Raw genomic sequence first — 10,057 nt, forward strand, 5'->3', positions numbered from 1 at the left:
AATAAAATAATAATAATAATAATAATAATAATAATAACAACAAGAATCAAAAGTCTACAGGTGTTTTCTGTTAAAAGTCCACGTGCTATGCGGGTAGGCGGATGTTCCACTGAGATGAATGTCTTTTGTAGGCTTTGTCCAACCCATGTCCTGAATGCTAGCATCTCAGCAGGTACAAGAACGGATTGCTGAGGACGCCTTATGGCAACAACAATAGACACAGTGCAGTCACACTGCTATCTCCAGACTTGCGCAAATCCTACAAACCTTCTGCTACTTGGCATCGGTGGGTAGTGAGTATAAAACGAAATGAGGAGCTGCTGTATAGTCAAAATATGTGCCCCTGGACATGGGGAAAAATGAGATAGTGAGGAGTAAAAAAAAAAAAATAACAATGGCTTTGGAGTCACACAAACAAGGTTGTCTTGGATCTGTCCCTCAGCTGTCCCACTGCAAGGCACACATCATGTCACCTGGTGCACCTGAATGTTCTCATCCATAATGTGAGCATCATTATGTCTTAGCTTTCAATGTACCCTGAATATTAAATGACACAGTGTTTTTAAAGCACCTCGAATATAGACAAGCTATAGCAGGTACCTAACATTGTTTATTCATTACCAAAACTGATGACATTTTAAAAGATAAAAAATATTAAACTTTGAAAAGAACATTAAATTTTTGTAAATGTTCCATAACATGTTACTACCTCAGAAAAAAATTACATTGTCAACATATGGAACACTTGCCAGACACTTCAATGTATACAATAATTTTTTTGATAACTTAAACAAAATGTTTTTTGTGAAAGATACTAGCCTTCTTGTTTTAGACAAAAATAACAGGCTCAGAAATAATAAGCAACTCACCCCAAAGTTTATATTTGCGATAAATCATGTGCTCCTGGACATGGGGAAAAATGAGATAGTGTAGAATCTGGAAATAAAGTCTGAGCTAGTGTTCCAGTTCTCCTTTGTGGAAATTCTTGCTTTAAACACTATTCCAAATCCTGCTAAATCTCTGTCAAACAATAAAGACACAGGGAGGTAAAGAGAAAGCAGAGTGATTTTACTTAAGAGTGGCCCTTGCCATATTCAAACTGAGTCTGTCTGACTTAGAAGCTTACTCTCACTCTGGTTCTGCTCCTCCACCACTGCTTATTCCACAAATAGAAACTTTTTTTTCTTTTATTTTCTTGGCAGATTGAACTCAGGCCCTTGGGCTCACCAAGGAAGCACTTATTCTACTGAGCCATTTCCCTGGCCCTAGAAACTTTTTAAAAAATAAAAACTGTTGCAATTCCTTTTTCAAAGTAAGTATGATGAAGTAAAAATATTCTGACTCCCTGATTAAGGCAAATCAGGCCTTTAGTTTTTAAAAACTTGACACAATAGACAGTAGCTTTGTATTTGAGCATGACAATTTTGAACTAGTATTGGCTCAACAAAAGCTTTAAACTGTTGAAGGCTTATACTATGATAGCCACAGTGCTTTATAAATGCTCATCAGACTCCACAAGCCCATGGAGGATTTTTTTAGTATCTCTTACATCCAAGGTAGAAATTTAAAGATGTTCCAGCAAACCCACTGGTGATGATGTACATGCCCTGGATCTTTAGCCTCTCCAGAAGGATCACAGAATACAGCTTTAACAACATAATTTTCTTAAAAGACTATTGCTGCTCTGTAACAGAAGTCATTTTCAGACTTCTGATTCACATAAAATAACATTTTGAAGAACTAAAAAAAAATTCTATTTAATTAATATGTACCTTGCAGAGGTGGTTCTTAGCTGAGCTGGTCGCTGTGGGCACCCTAAAGTGGGTACCTATGTCGCAAGGCCATTGGCACATATCAACTGAACCCCAATAAAGGAGACCCTGAAACCTCAAACAACATCTACAGTATCAGAAAATATAATTAGGATATGACTTAGTGAAATTGAGGAAAGGAAAATGCAGGCACAATTAACCTGGAATGACTTCCAGACGAGGAACTATTGGGACTTTCATATTTGTCCCAGGAGAAGCAAGAGAAACATGTGTATCTCTTGAAAACTCAGTAGGCTCAAATTAAGGGGAAAATTATGGAACTCAGGCAATTGCAACCCTCTTGAGGTAGAATAAACCATCCTCTGTCAGCAGCTATTCAGTGTTTGTTAAAATTTTTATTAATTCTAGAAGTAATATCAGCCTTATGAAAATTTGATATTAAAAAGGGGGAATCACTCTTCATCTCTGTGCCTTAACAGAAGTCCAATTAGTTTTGCACATTCCTTTGATTCTATTTCCTTGTAATCTGCAGGGCTCCGTCATAACATACAGAAGCCTAGTAATCACCCTTGACAACTCTTCCTTTCTGTTGAAGGCACCGGAATGACCCTTGAGTCTGTTAGCCTTTGCCCCTTACACAGGTAACACCAGAGTCCAAGTCACCATTGAGCCACCCACACTGCTTTGACAGTCTTCTCCCTGATCTCCCCACAGTCACTGGGAGCTCTTTCCATAGAACCCCTTTGTGCTCTCTCAGAGGTGCATGTTTATTCTTACCAGTCAGAATTTAAAATGACTCCCCATTCATTTTAGGTCATAATCCAAAAACTCACAGGACTCAGCAGGCCATGCACAGTTGGGTGCTTCCCAAGCTGAGAAAACTCTTCCCTCCAGGAGTCCCTACTCCTGCCCTGGAGTAGCTTCCAATCACTTCCTGCCAAGTCTAGGTTTACACTTCACTTTCAGAATGCATGGCCTGCCCCCCTTAATCCAGACTATCATGTCAATCTGAGAAATTCTCTCATTGCACGTCTTACCTGTTGTTACTGACATGCATCATAATCCGAGATAACTGATGACAGATGATTATTTTAACATCTGTCTTCTTCAATAAACCAGAAACTCATGAAATTAGGTAGCTGGGTAATTTTTGCAATGGTGCCAGCAACTAGCTGGGTGACCACAACCAGCGACACAGTAATCATTATTTTTTAACATTTGAACACATACCTACAGACACACATTTCATCATATTTTTCCTTTTATTTAGCATACCTTGCATGTTTCTCCAGTCCTTATGTTCATTATTTGTAATTATTTTGTATTTTAAAACTAAATATTCAGCTAGAACCTGATCTCAGAATCAAATCTGTGAAAATACCTCTTCTACAAGAATATGTAAGCCTGAAAGCCCAGGGGAAAAGATCCAGTGTTCTCCATCAGAATGAGAACATAATTATATTAACAGATACGTCATATATTTCACACTTACAAATACATTATCAGAACTTAGGCTATTGCTTACTTCAACCTTTTCTATTAAAGTAAAAGAAGTACAAGATAATAAAAATAAAACAACACATTTCAGGTGATTATTCACATTACAATGAAGTTTTCTTTCATTAAGAGGTTAGGAGAGACCATGGATTACTATTAAAATACATATTGGATTAAGAGAAAATGTTTTTTGTTTTCTGTTACACTTTGTTTGAGACAGGGTCCTGCTGTGTAGTGCAGGCTATCCTTTTTTTTTTTTTTTTCAAAATTTTATTGATAACCAGATAGCAATGAGCAGAAAGATTTGTACTAATTGTGTTTGGACAGGATATCATGTCTGCACCTTATACTATGAATAACCACTACAAAGACAACAATATGCAATGTATTAATTATTGAAACTGTCCTGCTAATCGGTTTTGAAATTGCCTCATTGCTATTTGTTTTTCAATAAAATTAATGTAAAAAAAAATACATATTGGTCACCACAAGCCAGTTCCCCGTCTGTATTTCTGACTCTGAGAAAGGTGCTCAATTCCCCAGACTTCATTTCCTCACCTGCAAAATGATAGAAAGAGCACTTGGTAAACTGTCAGTATTCCCGGATGGTAATATTCAAGGGTTCTGGGAAGCCCCTCCTTTGTATGTTTGCTCCTATTGGTACCCAACACTAAATTCAGTGTACTTCCACCATATCTCTTCCTCAGACTTTCTGGCATCTGTCAATCACATCAGGCACATAGAAGTTATTCAAGAAATTCTTAATGAATCAAACTGAACTAAATCCAGATCAGCCTCTCTAAATTAGATCTGCTTCATCAGAAGACCAACCTATAAAACCTTTGAATGTTTTTTGTAAATTTTAAAACCATTTTCAAAACATTGAATGAATGAAATGTTTCCTGGAGAAGATGTTCATCTCTTTCTCAAGTTTCAAAAGGGTTCCTATTCCCTACTCTCACTGCTATAAACATCACTGGCTGCTGAAATTGTCCTTTTTCTGAAAGATACTGTACAACCAACAATTCTACAACAGTTTTAATCTGGTCCCCACTATGCTTGTGATGAGGGAAATATGAATCATGCATGTAAGGAAACTTTCATGTGTAGGCAGAAAACCATTCCACTCTTCATCCATTGAACATGCTTCTTCTGCACCTGGGACACAGTCTCACATTCTTATTTAGACCTGCCTTCTTCTATGAACACATCAATACCTTTAAGTTAGAACTCTCAAGCTAACTCAGTTAGTAATGGCGCTTTTTGTTACGTCTTTTTTATTTTTTTAATCTCTTTTACTTATTTATATATTTGGTATGGGGTCTTGCTAGGCAGCTTGGCCTCCTAATCATCTGCCCGTCTCAGCCTCCCCATTGCTGGGATTATAGGCATGTGCTACCACACCCACTTTCAGGCCCGGCACAGCATGCCTATGGTAGGGCCAGCAGGGCATGTGGTATCAGGGATCAAACCCGGGTCCTTGCACTTGCCAGGCAGGTGCTTAGACCACTCAGCTATCTCTCCCACCCCATTATGTTTTTCTTTCATTTTGTTTACATAGCTTCAAACTAAGCAGGTAGGAAAACTATTGGTTCCTAAAGTGGCTGCTGCAATACATTTTATCTTCTTCATTAGCAGTGATCAAATGAGATCTCCTGGGGTCCTTGATGACAGCGCTCTTAGCAATGCTAATAACATGATCATATTGGTGCTGCTGTGTCTGGAAAGCACTCATAATCAGAGCCCCAGAGAGCCCTTAGTGGGCACTCTGTGGTTACAACCTAAGTAGGGTAGGCGGTTAGGTAGGTGGTACATGGCTTCACTCGAGGCTGCTCAGCCAATGGCTGGCCAGGTTCCCTAATCAAAGAACATTTGAAAATACTGCTTTTCCATTTTTCCTTCTATTGCCAGGGAATTTCACACAAGGCCAAGGAAGCACTGTTTTCTACACGTGATTGTGGAAGCAAATGTTTCACAGATATTCTGAATACACGTGTGACCTATTTTATAGCATTTTATATATAGTTGTACAGATTGTATCAATTGCATTAAACCAAAATGCTAGTTATATTTCTATGCGAAGCCAGTGATGCCCTTCTGATGCTTCCCCCCACCCCTCCTCATCTTGCAGCTCTTCCCATGAGTTGCTGAAAGACATAGAATCTTGCTTGCTGGGGAACGGCAAATACCTGTGCAGGTTCGTTTGGAATAGCATAATCTCTACTGAATCAGATTCTACCAGCAAACTCTCAGCATCTCACTCCAAAGTGAATTCTAGCACAAAAATGAGTCCTACAAGAAAGCAGCTAATGAAATGGAAAAGGCTTCCACGAGAGAGGCAAGTGGCACTTCACACTGGCTTCCATTTCCAGACCCACAACCACACAGCCGGGAGGTGTCAGTTTCAGCTTCTCTCAGAAAATCCTAAGTCGAATTCTCGCCTTAAAATGTCCTTAAAACTAATACCAGTTAGGGCTTTGACCATGAAGCCAAAGTATAAGAAAAATGAAAATTTAAAAGGACTCTGACATCTAACAGAACAATGAGGGACCAAGTCCACCACTAACATGCTTTACTGGTTTAGGGGAAAAGGATGATGGAGGGCGTAGCAAGATCAAAGATCATATATAAAATTTAAAAAAAAGAGCTTTAAGAGCCAGCCAAATAGCTCAGTGGATTAAAGCACCTGCAAGCAGGTGCAGGGGCCAGGGGTTCAATCCCCAGGCCTGCTGTGCCAGCCCCGCCCCCAGGGCACACTGAGACAGCAATTGAGAGTGGCCATGGTGACACACACCAGTAATCGTAGCTGTTGGGAGGCTGTAAACAGGAGGATCACTACGAGTCTGATCTAGTAGTGAGACCCTGGACACCCTGTAGACCCTTCCCTAAAATACAAAAAAAAAAAAAAAAATTAATTAATTTAAAAAAGAGCTTTCAGTTGAAAAGTCAAGGTAAGACTTGAGATCTTCACCAGAATTTCTGTACTATATCTTATCATGCCAGGATTTGAGTTTTGCTTTGTAATTATTTTAAAAGGAAACATGCAAAGGATGAATACTCTAGAAATAGGTTCTGTTCCCCTTCTATCCAATATCCTGCACATTCACTGAGCAAGTACAAATGAACACCTTGCTGTCAGTGATCACTTGGGAAAACAAGGTAAGCGGCTTTTAAACCAATAGTAGTATCATTTGTAAGACTTATATTAATCATTACTAAATATGGAGTACTCTTTAGAAGATCCAGATTACAGAAACTGTAAGAAAAGAAGACTAAAAATGTTTTCAGGTTTCCCAGATTCACACACTTCAGGTTACACCTACATCCGGTCATTAGACCACAATCATAAACCCTAAATACCAGAGGCCTTGCCATTATTTTCAGAACTTTCAACAAACAAGGCATTTGCTGGTTTCTTTAGTTTTTTTTTTTAATTAATCTGTTTGCAGTAAATACTATACTCATCAGAGTTAATTTGTACATATACATCTCGTATCCTGATGCTTCTCACTTCCCCCACCCCCAAAGTGAGCATTTTAATGGACATGTGTGACGGTAGATGTGCTCTTCCTTTTACTTTACCCTGCGATGCCAAGAAAACTTGCAACATTGTATGCCTATTGCTCCAATAAATAGTTTAAAACTGATTCCTGAGGTAGCTAATTAAGTGTGCAAATTCATAGATGCCCACTTCCATGGTGAAGCCGTGATCCGCGGTACTAATTTTGGTCTAGTCAAATAACAATTCCTTTTCCTTGTCGCCTACCCACAACTGATTTTCTTTTTAGATTTAAGCCATGCTTCTCTTTAAGATGCAGTAAGCATTATTGTCTTGCTGACAAAAAAAGCACAAAAGCTCAATTTCTTGTGGTAAATGTAACTTAATACCACCTATGATCTCCTCTAGACAAGATGTGTTTTGCAGAGATTCCTCTGGAAGATGTCACAGAAACAACCACTGCGAATCACTCCACTCTTTAGCACATGCACACAAAAACACAAGCCCAAACACACAAGAAATTTCGTCTATTGCTGAAAATGACGTCTTCATCTCCACTATAAGAAAAAGCCCTCGCAAACTAGGTTAGATAGCTTCACTGTCTCCAGCCAAAAGGCGTGTGCTTCAGGGTCTTCAGATCATCCCGGGGATTTGCGCTGCAGGACTGAAAAACTCCAACCAGGCAAGCAATAAACATTTACTGAGTTCTTCCATATAGACAACCAGGGTTTACTAAGCAATATCTCTAACTCGACAGAGTTAATAAAATTCCAGTCTATAACCATTCCAAACAGAAAGGCTCTAGAGTCTCTGCTAAAAATAAGATACAGAACTATGTATGCCATATATATATATATATATATATATATATATATATCCATATGTTATACAGTCATTGGTAAAGTAAAAAATCATAAGGGAAATATTCAGAACCCTTTGAAACACTGATGTAGTGATGTGTGTTTGGGGAGATCTCACACTTAGGTGTTAAACATTTCTACAGTAATTCATGCTTATAGAGAGCTTCAGCTCTGCTTTTATTAATATCCTGCCTCATAGAGGGAGCTCAAATGACACAAGAACAATCTTTCTAAAGTAACTTGCCATGCACACTTACGTAAATAGCTCAGGAAGCAGGACTGCTCGTATTCCAGCTATAAGTGAAATGTGCCCACATTTGCCTCAGACTCCCAATCTCTGATTGAATCTTTCTCTTTCCAGCAGTCACTTGGCTGGATAACAAGTTCATGCACTGGATCAAATACTTCAGCAAGGGATTTAACCCACTGTCTACATTGCAAGAAATCAAATAGTAAAAAATAGAAATTTTAAGGAAATGTTGCTTCCTGTGCAAAATAAAAAAAGAAAGCAAGAAAGCCAAGACAATAAGGTATAATTTAGAAATGAATCATCTTTGTTAGCAACATGCGAAGGTGGATGACGGGTATGTGGGATCATTATACCATTCTTTTGCTACTTTGTTATTTGAACACTTCCATAATAAAATGGTTTTTTTAGTGAAGATCTTTTCCCAACCTTCCCACCATATGCCCTGGAGGGAAGAACATAAGCACAGATGGCCAATGAGCTCCCGTGATGGTGAACATCATCTATCAACTCGCCCATGCTACGGTGCCAAATTATGGCTCCAAGACTCCTCTGGAAGGTGCTTTTCTTTGTGGATGAAATTTACATGTAGATCAGTTGACATTTCATAAAGCAGGCTTCTCTCTACAACGGGAGCGGACCACATCAATCAGTTCAAGGCCTTTAGGGAACAGACTCATCTTCTCCAAACAAGAAGAAATTCTGCCAGCAGGTGGCCTTCCAACTTGAATTACCATGATGTTCACTCCTATGTCTCCAGCCTACCAGTCCTACCATGAAGATTTCGGAGTTGGTAGGGTGAGACCAAAATGATGAGACCTAATTCTTTAAAATTTCAACTCCTCCCTCCCTCTCTTTCCTCCTATGTCTTTTTTCCCCCTCCACTTCTTCATGGTCACACACACACACTACAGCTCCCTGTAGTCAGAATGGACTCCTCAGTTATCCTACTCACCAATGGGTAAAATGTGTCCAGTCACACCTAAATTTAGTAAATCTACACATCCTATCAGATACTCTGTATTTTAGACCCTTCAAGCAGTTACAACAATCCATAATGATATTATTTGTCTCTATTTTTGCTTAGTTTTGTCCATCTTTATGAAAAAAATACAATTCCTAAAAAATTAGGACTATGTGTTCCTCTTTCACCATTTTATATTTTAGCATTAAACATAAGTGCTTAGCATATGGCATGCATGGATTCTCAATAAATAATGAGTGGATGGATGAATATTCTCAAAGCAGTAACCTCTCAACTTGCTTTCTTAGAATTTATACCCATCAAACAGACAGAATTCAGTTAGTCATACTATGATGGGCCCATCAGAATTACAAGCCCAGAAATATTTCCAATGTATTAGAATAAGAGCAAAATCAATTACTATTTGTCTCTTAATCAAGTCACTGGACACCACAATGAGATATATCAAGGCTTATCCTGATGTTCAATCAAAATTTTATTGTTCAATGTTTACTTTATTATTAAAGTCTCAATTTTTAATCTTCTGTATTGTTAAGCCACATGAAATTGCCATCCTACAGTTTCATAGTTTAACTTAAAACACAGTGTATCCTATGCAAATGAAGGTGTTCAATCGGAAGAGAAAAATATCTTTCAATTTAGATTACTAGCAAATATTCTTCCCACTCTGTATAACTCCCTTTGAACTGGTTCTGCTTCTGCATTTGGTGAAGTGGAGACAGATGCAACAAGAAGTAGGAAGAGGCGATTTTGTGCACCCCGCTATTGCAGGGCAAAGAAATACAAAACAAAGGATGAGCGAAAACAGGGTCTCAACTTTCTAAGGATTATCCAACCCATAATTCTACAACAAATCACTGAGTAATCCTAAATTCTGTAGAACGCAAACAAAATGCATTCAGTGGTAGATGTACTTTTTATTCATCTCTTATTTTTTTAAAAAAATTGAACCTTCTTTGTTACAAAACACTTGATTAATTTAAAATTCCTCAGAATAGCATATCCCAAAATGGAAAAACTACACAGACTCGCAGATAAAAAAGAAATAAATGTAGATGCTGGTTACAAAGTAAAAGAGAATAAATGTTAAAGTAATCAAAATCTTCCAGTAAAGGGAATTTATACTGCTTGCACATTAGCCTCAAAAATGACTTCCTCTTGCTATATTTAATTAACTATATACTAAATGTAAAGTAT

Source organism: Octodon degus, unplaced genomic scaffold (genome assembly GCF_000260255.1).
Source record: "Octodon degus isolate 3935 unplaced genomic scaffold, OctDeg1.0 scaffold00007, whole genome shotgun sequence".
In the NCBI taxonomy this organism is placed as follows: Eukaryota; Metazoa; Chordata; class Mammalia; order Rodentia; family Octodontidae; genus Octodon; species Octodon degus.